The sequence below is a fragment of the Pseudophryne corroboree genome, unplaced genomic scaffold, assembly GCF_028390025.1.
Source record: "Pseudophryne corroboree isolate aPseCor3 unplaced genomic scaffold, aPseCor3.hap2 scaffold_1642, whole genome shotgun sequence".
In the NCBI taxonomy this organism is placed as follows: Eukaryota; Metazoa; Chordata; class Amphibia; order Anura; family Myobatrachidae; genus Pseudophryne; species Pseudophryne corroboree.
Window position 1 is genome coordinate 83,100 of NW_026968277.1, and position 15,582 is coordinate 98,681.

Sequence of the window (15,582 nt, forward strand, 5' to 3'; positions counted from 1 at the left end):
CTAAAGAGAGACCTGAGACAAAGAGATCTGAATTATACGAGTAGCCGACCAGAGGAAACACAAATTATGCAATCAAGTGTCCCACATTTGGGGAAATCGTAGGAGCAGCACACCCAGAGTGCAATGGGTGAGCCTTGCCCTGGGAGAAGCACCTTCCTGATCATAGTATCTCACCTGGCAGGTAAGTAGGAGTTGGGCTTGAGCTGGGGAGGGTCGCTGCTCGGGCACCCCCCTGTCAAGTGAAGGAGATCCAACTGAGGCAGCACAAGGAAACTCTCAAAAAGAGAACAAGGCTAGAGGAAGATCTGAGACAAAGAAATCTGACTTTTACCAGAGCTGACCAGAGGAAAGCACAAACACAGTCCCCCACTACCACAAATAATGCAGTCGAGTTTCCCACATTTGGGGAAATCACAGGGGTCAGCATACCCAGAATGCAATGAATGAACCTCACCCTGGGAGAACAATCTTCATGACCATGGTATCTCCTATGCAAAATAAGTATGATTTGGGATAGGGCTGGGGAGGGCCGCTGCTCAGGCACATCTCTGTCAAGTAAAGGAGATTCAACTGAGGCAGCACAAGGGAACTCTCATCTGGGGACAACAACTGCAGGGAGAACACATATTTTCAGATGAACATGGGAGAGCAGAAGGCTGCCTAATACTGAAGCACCCCAAACAACAAACCAAATGCAACAAATAGTACAAGCATTCCTGGGGGAAGGTCTGCAGAAGACGGATTTGCATACGGTGATGTCATCCAAGCAGTGGGCCAAAGTTGGCTGGAACCCTCATCTGCATATGAAAAGAGAAAAGGGGTATGCAGGGCATGGCGGCCTTTTGCGGCGCTTGGATGACCCTTAGTTCGCATTAAACACCTCCACCCTCCGTCGGTGTGGGGCTCATGTTGGCTATGCCCCAGCCCCTGAAGCATTCAAGCTGATTTCTTGCAGCAGCTGGGCACTGTAACAGCTCCAGAGCTGCTCTGAAAGGCAAGTAAAAGGGTGTGGGCCCTGCAGCACTACCTGTAGTTTGCATTGTGCGTTGGAAGGCACAAAGTAAGCAGACAGGAGGAGAAGTCAAGAGAGTCCACAAGGGTATAGAAGGGAGGGGCTCAAGAAAAAAGAAGTGGAAACAGACAGCAAACTAGGCTGGAGAGAGACCTGAGACAAAGAGATCTGAATTATATGAGAGCCGACCAGGGGAAACACAAATTATGCAGTCAAGTTTCCCACATTTGGGGAAATCGCAGGGGCAGCACACCCAGAGTGCAATGGGTGAGCCTTGCCCTGGGAGAAGCACCTACATGATCATAGTATCTCACCTGGCAGGTAAGTAGGAGTTGGGCTAGAGCTGGGGAGGGTCGCTGCTCGGGCACCCCCCTGTCAAGTGAAGGAGATCCAACTGAGGCAACACAAGGGAACTCTCGAAAGAAGAACAAGGCTAGAGGAAGATCTGAGACAAAGAAATCTGACTTTTACCAGAGCTGACCAGAGGAAAGCACAAACACAGTCCCCCACTACCACAAATAATGCAGTTGAGTTTCCCACATTTGGGGAAATCACAGGGGTCAGCATACCCAGAATGCAATGAATGAACCTAACCCTGGGAGAACAATCTTCATGACCATGGTATCTCCTATGCAAAATAAGTATGATTTGGGATAGGGCTGGGGAGGGCCGCTGCTCAGGCACATCTCTGTCAAGTAAAGGAGATTCAACTGAGGCAGCACAAGGGAACTCTCATCTGGGGACAACAACTGCAGGGAGAACACATATTTTCAGATGAACATGGGAGGGCAGAAGGCTGCCTAATACTGAAGCACCCCCAAACAACAAACCAAATGCAACAACTAGTAAAAGCATTCCTGGGAGAAGGTCTGCAGAAGACGGATTTGCATACGGTGATGTCATCCAAGCAGTGGGCCAAAGTTGGCTGGAACCCTCATCTGCATATGCAAAGAAAAAAGGGTTATGCAGGGCATGGCGGCCTTTTGCGGTGCTTGGATGACCCCTAGTTCGCATTAAACACCTCCATTCTCCTTCGGTGTGGGGCTCATGTTGGCTATGCCCCAGCCCCTGAAGTATTCAAGCTGATTTCTTGCAGCAGCTGGGCACTGTAACAGCTCCAGAGCTGCTCTGTAAGGCAAGTAAAAGGGTGTGGGCCCTGCAGCACTACCTGTAGTTCGCATTGTGCGTTGGAAGGCACAAAGTAAGCAGACAGGAGAAGTCAGGAGAGTGCACAAGGGCATAGACGGCAGGGGCTCAAGAAAAGAGAAGTGGAAACAGACAGCAAACTAGGCTGGAGAGAGACCTGAGACAAAGAGATCTGAATTATACAAGCGCCGACCAGGGGAAACACAAATTATGCAGTCAAGTTTCCCACATTTGGGGAAATCGCAGGAGCAGCACACCCAGAGTGCAATGGGTGAGCCTTGCCCTGGGAGAAGCACCTTCATGATCATAGTATCTCACCTGGCAGGTATGTAGGAGTTGGGCTAGAGCTGGGGAGGGTCGCTACTCGGGTACCCCCCTGTCAAGTGAAGGAGATCAAACTGAGGCAGCACAATGGAACTCTCGAAAGAAGAACAAGGCTAGAGGAAGATCTGAGACAAAGAAATCTGACTTTTACCAGAGCTGACCAGAGGAAAACACAAAAACAGTCCCCCACTACCACAAATAATGCAGTTGAGTTTCCCACATTTGGGGAAATCACAGGGGTCAGCATACCCAGAATGCAATGAATGAACCTCATCCTGGGAGAACAGTCTTTATGACCATGGTATCTCCTATGCAAAATAAGTATGATTTGGGATAGGGCTGGGGAGGGCCGCTGCTCAGGCACATCTCTGTCAAGTAAAGGAGATTCAACTGAGGCAGCACAAGGGAACTCTCATCTGGGGACAACAACTGCAGGGAGAACACATATTTTCAGATGAACATGGGAGGGCAGAAGGCTGCCTAATACTGAAGCACGCCCAAACAACAAACCAAATGCAACAACTAGTACAAGCATTCCTGGGGGAAGGTCTGCAGAAGACGGATTTGCATACGGTGATGTCATCCAAGCAGTGGGCCAAAGTTGGCTGGAACCCTCATCTGCATATGAAAAGAGAAAAGGGGTATGCAGGGCATGGCGGCCTTTTGCGGCGCTTGGATGACCCTTAGTTCGCATTAAACACCCCCACCCTCCTTCGGTGTGGGGCTCATGTTGGCCATGCCCCAGCCCCTGAAGCATTCAAGCTGATTTCTTGCAGCAGCTTGGCACTGTAACAGCTCCAGAGCTGCTCTGTAAGGCAAGTAAAAGGGTGTGGGCCCTGCAGCACTACCTGTAGTTTGCATTGTGCATTGGAAGGCACTTAAGAAAAGAGAAGTGGAAACAGACAGCAAACTAGGCTGGAGAGAGACCTGAGACAAAGAGATCTGAATTATACGAGAGCCGACCAGGGGAAACACAAATTATGCAGTCAAGTTTCCCACATTTGGGGAAATCGCAGGAGCAGCACACCCAGAGTGCAATGGGTGAGCCTTGCCCTGGGAGAAGCACCTACGTGATCATAGTATCTCACCTGGCAGGTAAGTAGGAGTTGGGCTAGAGCTGGGGAGGGTCGCTGCTCGGGTACCCCCCCTGTCAAGTGAAGGAGATCCAACTGAGGCAGCACAAGGGAATTCTCGAAAGAAGAACAAGGCTAGAGGAAGATCTGAGACAAAGAAATCTGACTTTTACCAGAGCTGACCAGAGGAAAACACAAACACAGTCCCCCACTACCACAAATAATGCTGTCGAGTTTCCCACATTTGGGGAAATCACAGGGGTCAGCATACCCAGAATGCAATGAATGAACCTCATACTGGGAGAATAATCTTCATGACCATGGTCTCTCCTATGCAAAATAAGTATGATTTGGGATAGGGCTGGGGAGGGCCGCTGCTCAGGCACATCTCTGTCAAGTAAAGGAGATTCAACTGAGGCAGCATAAAGGAACTCTCATCTGGGGACAACAACTGCAGGGAGAACACATATTTTCAGATGAACATGGGAGGGCAGAAGGCTGCCTAATACTGAAGCACCCCCAAACAACAAACCAAATGCAACAACTAGTGCAAGCATTCCTGGGGGAAGGCCTGCAGCAGATGGATTTGCATATGGTGATGTCATCCAAAGCAGTGGGTCAAAGTTGGCTTCAACCCTCGTCTTTATATGAAATGAGAAAAGGGGCGTGCAGGGCATGGCGGCCTTTTGCGGCGCTTGGATGACCCCTAGTTCGCATTAAACACCTCCACCCTCCTTCGGTGTGGGGCTCATGTTGGCTATGCCCCAGCCCCTGAAGCATTCAAGCTGATTTCTTGCATTAGCTGGGCACTGTAACTGCTCCAGAGCTGCTCTGTACGGCAAGTAAAAGGGTGTGGGCCCTGCAGCACTACCTGTAGTTTGCATTGTGCATTGGAAGGCACAAAGTAAGCAGACGGGAGAAGTAAGGATAGTGCGCAAGGCCATAGAATGGAGCGGCTTAAGAAAAGAGAAGTGGAAACAGACAGCAAACTAGGCTGGAGAGAGACCTGAGACAAAGAGATCTGAATTATACCAGAGCCGACCAGGGGAAACACAAATTATGCAGTCAAGTTTCCCACATTTGGGGAAATCGCAGGGGCAGCACATCCAGAGTGCAATGGGTGAGCCTTGCCCTGGGAGAAGCACCTTCATGATTATAGCATCTCACCTGGCAGGTAAGTAGAAGTTGGGCTAGAGCTGGGGAGAGTCGCTGCACGGGCACCCCCCTGTCAAGTGAAGGAGATCCAACTGAGGCAGCACAAGGGAACTCTCGAAAGAAGAACAAGGCTAGAGGAAGATCTGAAACAAAGAAATCTGACTTTTACCAGAGCTGACCAGAGGAAAGCACAAACACAGTCCCCCACTACCACAAATAATGCAGTTGAGTTTCCCACATTTGGGGAAATCACAGGGGTCAGCATACCCAGAATGCAATGAATGAACCTCACCCTGGGAGAACAATCTTCAAGACCATGGTCTCTCCTATGCAAAATAAGTATGATTTGGGATAGGGCTGGGGAGGGCCGCTGCTCAGGCACATCTCTGTCAAGTAAAGGAGATTCAACTGAGGCAGCACAAGGGAACTCTCATCTGGGGACAACAACTGCAGGGAGAACACATATTTTCAGATGAACATGGGAGGGCAGAAGGCTGCCTAATACTGAAGCACCCCCAAACAACAAACCAAATGCAACAACTAGTGCAAGCATTCCTGGGGGAAGGCCTGCAGCAGATGGATTTGCATATGGTGATGCCATCCAAGCAGTGGGTCAAAGTTGGCTTCAACCCTCGTCTGCATATGAAAAGAGAAAAGGGGCGTGCAGGGCATGGCGGCCTTTTGCGGCGCTTGGATGACCCCTAGTTCGCATTACACACCTCCACCCTCCTTCGGTGTGGGGCTCATGTTGGCTATGCCCCAGCCCCTGAAGCATTCAAGCTGATTTCTTGCAGCAGCTGGGCACTGTAACTGCTCCAGAGCTGCTCTGTAAGGCAAGTAAAAGGGTGTGGGCCCTGCAGCACTACCTGTAGTTTGCATTGTGCGTTGGAAGGCACGAAGTAAGCAGACGGGAGAAGTCAGGATAGTGCGCAAGGGCATAGAAGGGAGCGGCTCAAGAAAAGAGAAGTGGAAACAGACAGCAAACTAGGCTGGAGAGAGACCTGAGACAAAGAGATCTGAATTATACGAGAGATGACCAAGGGAAACACAAATTATGCAGTCAAGTTTCCCACATTTGGGGAAATCGCAGGGGCAGCACAACCAGAGTGCAATGGGTGAGCCTTGCCCTGGGAGAAGCACCTTCATGATCATAGTATCTCACCTGGCAGGTAAGTAGGAGTTGGGCTAGAGCTGGGGAGGGTCACTGCTCGGGCACCCCCCTCTCAAGTGAAAGAGATCCAACTGAGGCAGCACAAGGGAACTCTCGAAAGAAGAACAAGGCTAGAGGAAGATCTGATATAAAGAAATCTGATTTTTACCAGAGCTGACCAGAGGAAAGCACAAACACAGTCCCCCACTACCACAAATAATGCAGTCGAGTTTCCCACATTTGGGGAAATCACAGGGGTCAGCATACCCAAAATGCAATGAATGAACCTCACCCTCGGAGAACAATCTTCATGAAAATGGTATCTCCTATGCAAAATAAGTATGATTTGGGATAGGGCTGGGGAGGGCCGCTGCTCAGGCACATCTCTGTCAAGTAAAGGAGATTCAACTGAGGCAGCACAAGGGAACTCCCATCTGGGGACAACAACTGCAGGGAGAACACATATTTTCAGATGAACATGGGAGGGCAGAAGGCTGCCTAATACTGAAGCACCCCCAAACAACAAACCAAATGCAACAACTAGTACAAGCATTCCTGGGGGAAGTTCTGCAGAAGACGGATTTGCATACGGTGATGTCATCCAAGCAGTGGGCCAAAGTTGGCTGGAACCCTCATCTGCATATGAAAAGAGAAAAGGGGTATGCAGGGCATGGCGGCCTTTTGCGGCGCTTGGATGACCCTTAGTTCACATTAAACACCCCCACCCTCCTTCGGTGTGGGGCTCATGTTTGCTATGCCCCAGCCCCTGAAGCATTCAAGCTGATTTCTTGCAGCAGCTGGGCACTGTAACAGCTCCAGAGCTGCTCTGTACGGCAAGTAAAAGGGTGTGGGCCCTGCAGCACTACCTGTAGTTTGCATTGTGCATTGGAAGGCACTTAAGAAAAGAGAAGTGGAAACAGACAGCAAACTAGGCTGGAGAGAGACCTGAGACAAAGAGATCTGAATTATACGAGAGCCGACCAGGGGAAACACAAATTATGCAGTCAAGTTTCCCACATTTGGGGAAATCGCAGGAGCAGCACACCCAGAGTGCAATGGGTGAGCCTTGCCCTGGGAGAAGCACCTACGTGATCATAGTATCTCACCTGGCAGGTAAGTAGGAGTTGGGCTAGAGCTGGGGAGGGTCGCTGCTCGGGTACCCCCCTGTCAAGTGAAGGAGATCCAACTGAGGCAGCACAAGGGAATTCTCGAAAGAAGAACAAGGCTAGAGGAAGATCTGAGACAAAGAAATCTGACTTTTACCAGAGCTGACCAGAGGAAAGCACAAACACAGTCCCCCACTACCACAAATAATGCTGTCGAGTTTCCCACATTTGGGGAAATCACAGGGGTCAGCATACCCAGAATGCAATGAATGAACCTCACCCTGGGAGAATAATCTTCATGACCATGGTCTCTCCTATGCAAAATAAGTATGATTTGGGATAGGGCTGGGGAGGGCCGCTGCTCAGGCACATCTCTGTCAAGTAAAGGAGATTCAACTGAGGCAGCACAAGGGAACTCTCATCTGGGGACAACAACTGCAGGGAGAACACATATTTTCAGATGAACATGGGAGGGCAGAAGGCTGCCTAATACTGAAGCACCCCCAAACAACAAACCAAATGCAACAACTAGTGCAAGCATTCCTGGGGGAAGGCCTGCAGCAGATGGATTTGCATATGGTGATGTCATCCAAACAGTGGGTCAAAGTTGGCTTCAACCCTCGTCTGCATATGAAAAGAGACAAGGGGCGTGCAGGGCATGGCGGCCTTTTGCGGCGCTTGGATGACCCCTAGTTCGCATTACACACCTCCACCCTCCTTCGGTGTGGGGCTCATGTTGGCTATGCCCCAGCCCCTGCTTCAGGGGCTGGGGCATAGCCAACATGAGCCCCACACCAAAGGAGAGTGGGGGTGTTTAATGCAAACTAGGGGTCATCCAAGCACTGCAAAAGGCCGCTATGCCCTGCATGCCCCTTTTCTCTTTTTATATGCAGATGAGGGTTCCAGCCAACTTTGGCCCACTGCTTGGATGACATCACAGTATGCAAATCCGTCTGCTGCAGACCTTCCCCCAGGAATGCTTGTACTAGTTGTTGGATATGGTTTGATATTTGATGGTGCTTCAGTATTAGGCAGCCTTCCGCCCTCCCATGTTCATCTGAAAAGATGTGGTCTCCCTGCAGTTGTTGTCCCCAGACGAGAGTTCCCTTGTGCTTCCTCAGTTGAATCTCCTTAACTTGACGGGGGAGGGGCTGCCCGAGCTGCCACCCTCCCCAGCCCTATCCCAACTCATACTTATTTTACATATTAGATCTCTTGATCATGAAGATTGTTCTCACAGGGTGAGGTTCATCCATTATATTTTAAAATAGGAAGGTACAAATTACATATTTGAATTGCATCTATGTGCTGGATTCAAATGCCCCCCCCCCCTTCCTTTCTCAATTGTGCCCGTCAGCAGCTATTCTAAGGTTGCTGCCAATGGGTGTGACACATTAATTTCTTCTGTGGGGTACACTGGACTCCACAAGGATTCACATTGGGGTGTAGAGTAGGATCTTGATCTGAGGCACCAACCGGCTCAAAGCTTTTGACTGTTCCCAAGATGCTCAGCGCATCCTCCTCTATAACCCCGCTTCCATGAACAGGGAGCTCAGTTTGTAGTTGGTGCCTTCAGTAGCAGGCCACTTAACAGGGGCCTGCCTCAGGCAGCCTATTCTTAGCTATTAATTTTGACAAGAAAAGAAGAACTTGTTTTATGAGAATCTACAAGGGCTGCAGCAGGCTAGGTCTAATAGACATCTTTACTGCAGCTTCATCACTCCCAGCGGCGCTGTATACTCCCGTGCCCTGGTTGCTGGGTCACTGCAGCGGAGGCTCCGGTTTCTTCCTAAGGTCAGTCACACACACACACCGCCCTTCCGGATCACGAGGCCGCTGATTAAGGGGAGCGTGGCCGTAGGGGGTGGGCCGTGTGCGCACTGGGGTGGACACTGATTACTGGGCAGCCGCTCCACTAGCCACCAGGTACAGTTAAGGAGCACAGGTCTGGGGGTTTTTCTCCTATATTAACCCAATTTTGTACTGCCCGCAGCGCATTGTGATAGGTAATAGGGCCTGATTCAGGTTGGATTGCAATCACAATAAGCGATCCAACTGCAAAAATTGCTAAGAGCATACGCATGTGCCTGCATGCGATCGCCTCTGCCTGTCAATCGGGGCAGGGGGGGAGAGTGGGGTCAGCAACACTCCATTTCCAAGTCAGGGATGGAGCAGTGCGGGGGCAAGGCTTCAAAATGGGGTCTGCAATGGAGGAGACACAGGGGGCGTGGTCACAGCGGCTGTATGACATCACATTCAGCCGCTGTGATCACAAAAATGGTGGCGACTTCCTGCGCGCACATACAGTCTGCACCAGCAGGAGGCTACACCATTGTTTATGATCACGCTGAACTGCAGTGCGACTGCAATTACAGCATGGTCAAGAAGGGAGGTGTCATACTGGGTGGCCATGCCCTGTCACTGTGCAGGAGCCAGCACCGCTTACACACTAGTCCCCGGGTGCAGCACCCAACCCCCGGGACACCCGGAGCAACAAAATGTAGATTCAGGCCACCAGGCCACGCCCCTACCTATGAAATCATGCCTCCTTTTTACCATTGCGCTGCTTATTTGCACGCACTGCATTACAATCTCCCTCGACACCTCTCTGGGTGTCACCAGTGATAGTGACACCTCTGCCATGCTTGTAGCAGCTAGTCCAAAGATCTATGCCTCAAGCCCTGAGTGTTTGCCCTTGTGACTTGTTGATCATCATAGCGAAGCAGATGCTTACAGAAAACTGCAGGGGCTTAGATTGAAAATAAAAAAAATTGATGGGTATAAGGTAGAGAGGAGCGGGTTCGGTTCTCCGAGAACCGAATTCCCCACGAACTCCACGTGGTTTACACTGGTCTGAGGCAGGCTCGGTTGTTCCCGCCTGACTCGGAAAACCTGAACAAGGGAAAATGTCATCATCCCGCTGTCGGATTCTCGCGAGATTCGGATATTATATATAGAGCTGCGCGTTGCCGCCATTTTTACTCGTGCATTGAAGAGAGAGCGGAGAGGACGTGGCTATGTTCTCTCAGTGGAAATCTCAATATCAGTGCTCAGTATCAGTGGTTACTTATTGCTGCTCAGTAATACTAGTAGTGTGTCTCTCCTGCTCAGTGTCAGTTCTCAGTAGTATCCTCATCAGTGCTCAGTATCACTGCTCATTGTCTTGTGCTGCATTGTGGTGCTCAGCATACTACAGTACATTACTAATAGTCCAGTGCTGCATCTTGCTGCTCAGTGTCAGTTCTAGTATCCTCATCAGTGCTCACTATCACTGCTCATTGCATTGTGGTGTTCTGTATACTACAGTAATATAGTAACATATAGTAACATAGTTTTTGAGGTTGAATAGAGGCAAATTGCCCATCGTGTTCAACCTGTTTTAAGTTGTGATGATTCTACATACTTGCTGAATAATGTTTTATGACTAGTTAGCTACTATAACTCATGTTACCCCCGGATTAACCATGTTGATATTTTAAGTATTATAACCTTGGATAGCTTTTTCATTCAGAAATGTAGCCATTCCTTTTTTAAATCCAATTACAGAGTCCGCCATTACCACCTTCCCTGGCAGGGAATTCCACATCCTGATTGCCCTAACAGTGAAGAAACCTTTCCTCCATTGCGTTCTGAACTTTCCTCCAGTCGCAGCGAGTGACCACGTGTTCTTTTAATAAATAATTCCTCTGATAACTCTTTGTTATGTATCTTTACATATTTGAAGATATTAATAATATCTCCTCTTAGGCACCTCTTTTCTAGTGTATACATATTCAGCCTAGTAAGTCTTTCCTTATAGTCCAGTACTTTTAGGCCTTTAATCAATTTAGTCTTCAGGATCTCTCGGACTTCCATGAGCAGCAGAGTAGTGCAATGGAAGGATGCTGGGCGCATAACCCAGAGGTCGATTAATCGAAACTATCCTCTGCTATGTGCATTTTTTTTTATAATTAAAGTAATCAAAAACTGGGATTGATATTTTGGCTCTTTTATTTTTACTTAAAGTACAATAACTTTTATCATTTTAATTTGTTTTAATAGTATATTGACAGCATTGTTTTCTTTAAAAAATCCACTTAATTTTCTTTACCCTATTACTGAAATGGTAATTGACAAAAACAAACTACATTGTCACCAGAAGAGCAATGCAAAATGTACAAGTGATATATTAAAATCATCTTCCATCTTGAATTTCAATGATGCATTGGGACAACAATTTTGTGAGAAACATCTTCACCCATAAAGAAAGATTTTCTTAATTCCTTATCTGTGTGCTGATTAGATATTACCTTGTTTTCACATTAAACAGACTTCCACATGAGAAAGCAGCAAGGATGCAGTAACGTTTATGTTTCCTGGTGTCAACCTGTATTATTTCAGTAGACATTGAAATGAGGATGCATCTTGCTGCCTTTCCAATGTAGCAAGTTTAATTCAGTAATAGGTGAAAAAACATTCCTACAAAGGTGTTAATCAGAGACTTGGCTTTGTGGACACTTTTCAGAGAGCAAATTTGTTAGCATAAAAATAAAGTCAGAAAATGAAGAGCTGTTTAATCACTCAATTGGACTTTTCTGCCAGCATAATTTTTTTTTCTCTGCAACCCACTGCTAAATTGTGCTTCCTAGCTGTTTTTTATAAAATCACTTAATCAAATCTAACTCTGATTACATCAGAGAAGGCCAGGTACCCTACACCATAAGAGGGGGTTTGAAATTTTGACTTGTCTACTTAAAGATCACCAAAATCTGATCACAAGGTCAATTACATCCCTGGGTGGGATTGAACCACCAACCTTTTGGTTAATAGCCAAACATGCTAACCGATTGCACCACAGAGACACCTCGTAAAAGTCCATTCTGACAAAGGCTAATAAGCATTCATCTAGAACGTTTCCTAGAAAAACTTTAAAAAGTCAATAATCTGGAGAGTTTTTGTAAGAAACACATTGCTACTTTCCCATGATGAGTGAGTGCTTCAGGATCTCTTGCACTTACATGAGCAGCAGAGTACTGCAACGGAAGCATGCTGGGCCCATAACCCAGATGTAGGCAGATTGAAACTATCTTCTGCTATATGCATTGTTTTTTGTTAATTAAAGTAATCCAAAACTGGGATTGATATTTTGGCTCTTTTATTTTTACTTAAAGTACAATAACTTTTACCATTTTAATTTGTTTTAATAGTAAATTGACAGTATTGTTTTCTTTCAAAAATCCACTTAATTTTCTTTACCCTATTATTAAAATGGTAATTGACAAAAACAAACTACATTGTCACCAGAAGAGCAGTATAAAATGTACAAGTGATATATTAAAATCATCATTCCAGCTTGAATTTCAATGATGCTTTGGTGCAACAATTTTGTGAGAAACATCTTCACCCATAAAGAAAGATTTTCTTAATTCCTTACCTGTGTGCTGATTAGATATCACCTTGTTTTCACATTAAACAGACTTCCCCATGAGGAAGCAGCAAGGATGCAGTGACGTTTATGTTTCCTGGTGTCAACCTGTATTATTTCAGTAGACATTGAAATGAGGATGCATCTTGCTGCCTTTCCAATGAAGCAAGTTTAATTCAGTAATAGGTGAAAAACCATTCCTACAAAGGTGTTAATCAGAGACTTTACTTTGTGGACACTTTTCAGAGAGCAAATTTGTTAGCATAAACATAAAATCAGAAAATGAAGAGCTGTTTAATCACTCAATTGGACTTTTCTGCCAGCATAGTTTTTTTTCTCTGCAACCCACTGCTAAATTGTGCTTCCTAGCTGTTTTTTATAAAATCACTTAATCAAATCTAACTCTGATTACATCAGAGAAGGCCAGGTACCCTACACCATAAGAGGGAGTTTGACATTTTGACTTGTCTACTTAAAGATTACCAAAATCTAATCACAAGGTCAATTACATCCATGGGTGGGATTGAACCACCAACCTTTTGGTTAATAGCCAAACATGCTAACCGATTGCACCACAGAGACACCTCGTAAAAGTATATACTGACAAAGGCTAATAAGCATTCATCTAGAACGTTTCCTAGAAAAACTTTAAAAAGTCAATAATCTGGAGAGTTTTTGTAAGAAACACATTGGTACTTTCCCATGATGAGTGAGTGCTTCAGGATCTCTTGCACTTACATGAGCAGCAGAGTACTGCAACGGAAGCATGCTGGGCCTATAACCCAGAGGTAGGCAGATTGAAACTATCCTCTGCTATATGCATTGTTTTTTGTTAATTAAAGTAATCCAAAACTGGGATTGATATTTTGGCTCTTTTATTTTTACTTAAAGTACAATAACTTTTACCATTTTAATTTGTTTTAATAGTATATTGACAGTATTGTTTTCTTTCAAAAATCCACTTAATTTTCTTTACCCTATTATTAAAATGGTAATTGACAAAAACAAACTACATTGTCACCAGAAGAGCAGTACAAAATGTACAAGTGATATATTAAAATCATCTTTCCAGCTTGAATTTCAATGATGCTTTGGTGCAACAATTTTGTGAGAAACATCTTCACCCATAAAGAAAGATTTTCTTAATTCCTTACCTGTGTGCTGATTAGATATCACCTTGTTTTCACATTAAACAGACTTCCCCATGAGGAAGCAGCAAGGATGCAGTGACGTTTATGTTTCCTGGTGTCAACCTGTATTATTTCAGTAGACATTGAAATGAGGATGCATCTTGCTGCCTTTCCAATGAAGCAAGTTTAATTCAGTAATAGGTGAAAAACCATCCCTACAAAGGTGTTAATCAGAGACTTGGCTTTGTGGACACTTTTCAGAGAGCAAATTTGTTAGCATAAACATAAAATCAGAAAATGAAGAGCTGTTTCGTCACTAAATTGGACTTTTCTGCCAGCATAATTTTTTTTCTCTGCAACCCACTGCTAAATTGTGCTTCCTAGCTGTTTTTTTATAAAATCACTTAATCAAATCTAACTCTGATTACATCAGAGAAGGCCAGGTACCCTACACCATAAGAGGGGGTTTGAAATTTTGACTTGTCTATTTAAAGATCACCAAAATCTGATTACAAGGTTATTTACATCCCTGGGTGGGATTGAACCACCAACCTTTTGGTTAATAGCCAAACATGCTAACCGATTGCGCCACATAGACACCTTGCAAAAGTAGATACTGACAAAGGCTAATAAGCATTTATCTAGAACGTTTCCTAGAAAAACTTTAAAAAGTCAATAATCTGGAGAATTTTTGTAAGAAACACATTGGTACTTTCCCATGATGAGTGAGTGCTTCAGGATCTCTTTCACTTACATGGGCTATTAACCAAAAGGTTGGTGGTTCAATCCCACCCAGGGATGTAATTGACCTTGTGATCAGATTTTGGTGATCTTTAAGTAGACAAGTCAAAATGTCAAACCCCCTCTTATGGTGTAGGGTACCTGGCCTTCTCTGACGTAATCAGAGTTAGATTTAATTAAGTGATTTTATAAAAAACAGCTAGGAAGCACAATTTAGCAGTGGGTTGCAGAGAAAAAAATAACATTTTAAACCTACCGGTAAATTTTTTTTCTCGTAGTCCGTAGAGGATGATGGGGACTCCGTAAGGACCATGGGGGATAGACGGGCTCCGCAGCAGACATGGGCACTTTAAGAAAGACTTTAGATCTGGGTGTGCACTGGCTCCTCCCTCTATGCCCCTCCTCCATACCTCAGTTAGAGAAACTGTGCCCAGAGGAGACGGACAGTACGAGGAAAGGATTTTTGTTAATCCAAGGTCAAGATTCATACCAGCCACACCAATCACACCGTATAACTTGTGATATACTACCCAGTTAACAGTATGAAAACAACATAGCATCAGTCCAAGACCGATGAAAACTAACATATAACCCTTATGTAAGCAATAACTATATACAAGTCTTGCAGAAGTAGTCCGCACTTGGGACGGGCACCCAGCATCCTCTACGGACTACGAGAAAAAGATTTACCGGTAGGTTTAAAATCTTATTTTCTCTTACGTCCTAAAAGATGCTGGGGACTCCGTAAGGACCATGGGGATTATACCAAAGCTCCCAAACGGGCTCCTGCGGATGACTCTGCAGCACCGATTGAGCAAACAGGAGGTCCTCCTCAGCCAGGGTATCAAACTTATAGAACTTTGCAAAGGTGTTTGAACCCGACCAAGTAGCAGCTCGGCACAGCTGTAGTGCCGAGACCCCCGGGCAGCTGCCCAAGAAGAGCCCACCTTCCTAGTGGAATGGGCCTTGACTGAATTAGGCAACGGCAATCCCGCCATAGAATGCGCCTGCTGAATCGTGTTACAGATCCAGAGAGCAATAGTCTGATTTGAAGCAGGGGTGCCAATCTTGTTGGCTACATACAGGACAAACAGTGCTTCTGTTTTTCTGACTCTAGCCGTTCTGGCCACGTAAATTTTCAAAGCCCTGACCACATCAAGGGACTCGGAATCCTCCAAGTCACGCGTAGCCACAGGCACCACAATAGGTTGGTTCATATGAAAGGATGAGTCCACTTTTAGCAGGAATTGAGGACGGGTCTGCAATTCCGCTCTATCCATATGGAAAACCAGATAGGGGATTTTATGTGATAAAGCTGCTAATTCCGACACTCGCCTAGCG

The 15,582-nt window shown here is 46.0% G+C and overlaps 13 non-coding genes and 2 pseudogenes across 13 annotated transcripts; all 15 read right to left on the bottom strand.

Annotated features, from left to right (window-relative positions):
• Positions 1–25: 25 nt before the first annotated feature.
• On the bottom strand, positions 26–189 carry LOC135001381 (U1 spliceosomal RNA). Its single transcript, XR_010202887.1, has one exon. It is a non-coding gene; the product is annotated as a U1 spliceosomal RNA (small nuclear RNA).
• A 152-nt stretch (positions 190–341) lies between these two features.
• Positions 342–505, bottom strand: LOC135001365 (U1 spliceosomal RNA). The gene has a single exon (XR_010202871.1). It is a non-coding gene; the product is annotated as a U1 spliceosomal RNA (small nuclear RNA).
• Positions 506–1,199: 694 nt separating this feature from the next.
• LOC135001389 (U1 spliceosomal RNA) lies at positions 1,200–1,341 on the bottom strand (annotated as a pseudogene).
• A 152-nt stretch (positions 1,342–1,493) lies between these two features.
• LOC135001376 (U1 spliceosomal RNA) lies at positions 1,494–1,657 on the bottom strand. Its single transcript, XR_010202882.1, has one exon. It is a non-coding gene; the product is annotated as a U1 spliceosomal RNA (small nuclear RNA).
• A 671-nt stretch (positions 1,658–2,328) lies between these two features.
• Positions 2,329–2,491, bottom strand: LOC135001377 (U1 spliceosomal RNA). The gene has a single exon (XR_010202883.1). It is a non-coding gene; the product is annotated as a U1 spliceosomal RNA (small nuclear RNA).
• A 152-nt stretch (positions 2,492–2,643) lies between these two features.
• On the bottom strand, positions 2,644–2,807 carry LOC135001366 (U1 spliceosomal RNA). The gene has a single exon (XR_010202872.1). It is a non-coding gene; the product is annotated as a U1 spliceosomal RNA (small nuclear RNA).
• Positions 2,808–3,422: 615 nt separating this feature from the next.
• LOC135001383 (U1 spliceosomal RNA) lies at positions 3,423–3,585 on the bottom strand. Its single transcript, XR_010202889.1, has one exon. It is a non-coding gene; the product is annotated as a U1 spliceosomal RNA (small nuclear RNA).
• Positions 3,586–3,738: 153 nt separating this feature from the next.
• Positions 3,739–3,902, bottom strand: LOC135001370 (U1 spliceosomal RNA). The gene has a single exon (XR_010202876.1). It is a non-coding gene; the product is annotated as a U1 spliceosomal RNA (small nuclear RNA).
• Positions 3,903–4,585: 683 nt separating this feature from the next.
• Positions 4,586–4,737, bottom strand: LOC135001390 (U1 spliceosomal RNA; annotated as a pseudogene).
• Positions 4,738–4,889: 152 nt separating this feature from the next.
• On the bottom strand, positions 4,890–5,053 carry LOC135001355 (U1 spliceosomal RNA). Its single transcript, XR_010202861.1, has one exon. It is a non-coding gene; the product is annotated as a U1 spliceosomal RNA (small nuclear RNA).
• Positions 5,054–5,724: 671 nt separating this feature from the next.
• On the bottom strand, positions 5,725–5,887 carry LOC135001385 (U1 spliceosomal RNA). Its single transcript, XR_010202891.1, has one exon. It is a non-coding gene; the product is annotated as a U1 spliceosomal RNA (small nuclear RNA).
• Positions 5,888–6,039: 152 nt separating this feature from the next.
• Positions 6,040–6,203, bottom strand: LOC135001357 (U1 spliceosomal RNA). The gene has a single exon (XR_010202863.1). It is a non-coding gene; the product is annotated as a U1 spliceosomal RNA (small nuclear RNA).
• Positions 6,204–6,818: 615 nt separating this feature from the next.
• LOC135001384 (U1 spliceosomal RNA) lies at positions 6,819–6,981 on the bottom strand. The gene has a single exon (XR_010202890.1). It is a non-coding gene; the product is annotated as a U1 spliceosomal RNA (small nuclear RNA).
• A 152-nt stretch (positions 6,982–7,133) lies between these two features.
• Positions 7,134–7,297, bottom strand: LOC135001360 (U1 spliceosomal RNA). The gene has a single exon (XR_010202866.1). It is a non-coding gene; the product is annotated as a U1 spliceosomal RNA (small nuclear RNA).
• Positions 7,298–11,733: 4,436 nt separating this feature from the next.
• TRNAN-AUU (transfer RNA asparagine (anticodon AUU)) lies at positions 11,734–11,807 on the bottom strand. The gene has a single exon. It is a non-coding gene; the product is annotated as a tRNA-Asn (tRNA).
• Positions 11,808–15,582: the final 3,775 nt, after the last annotated feature.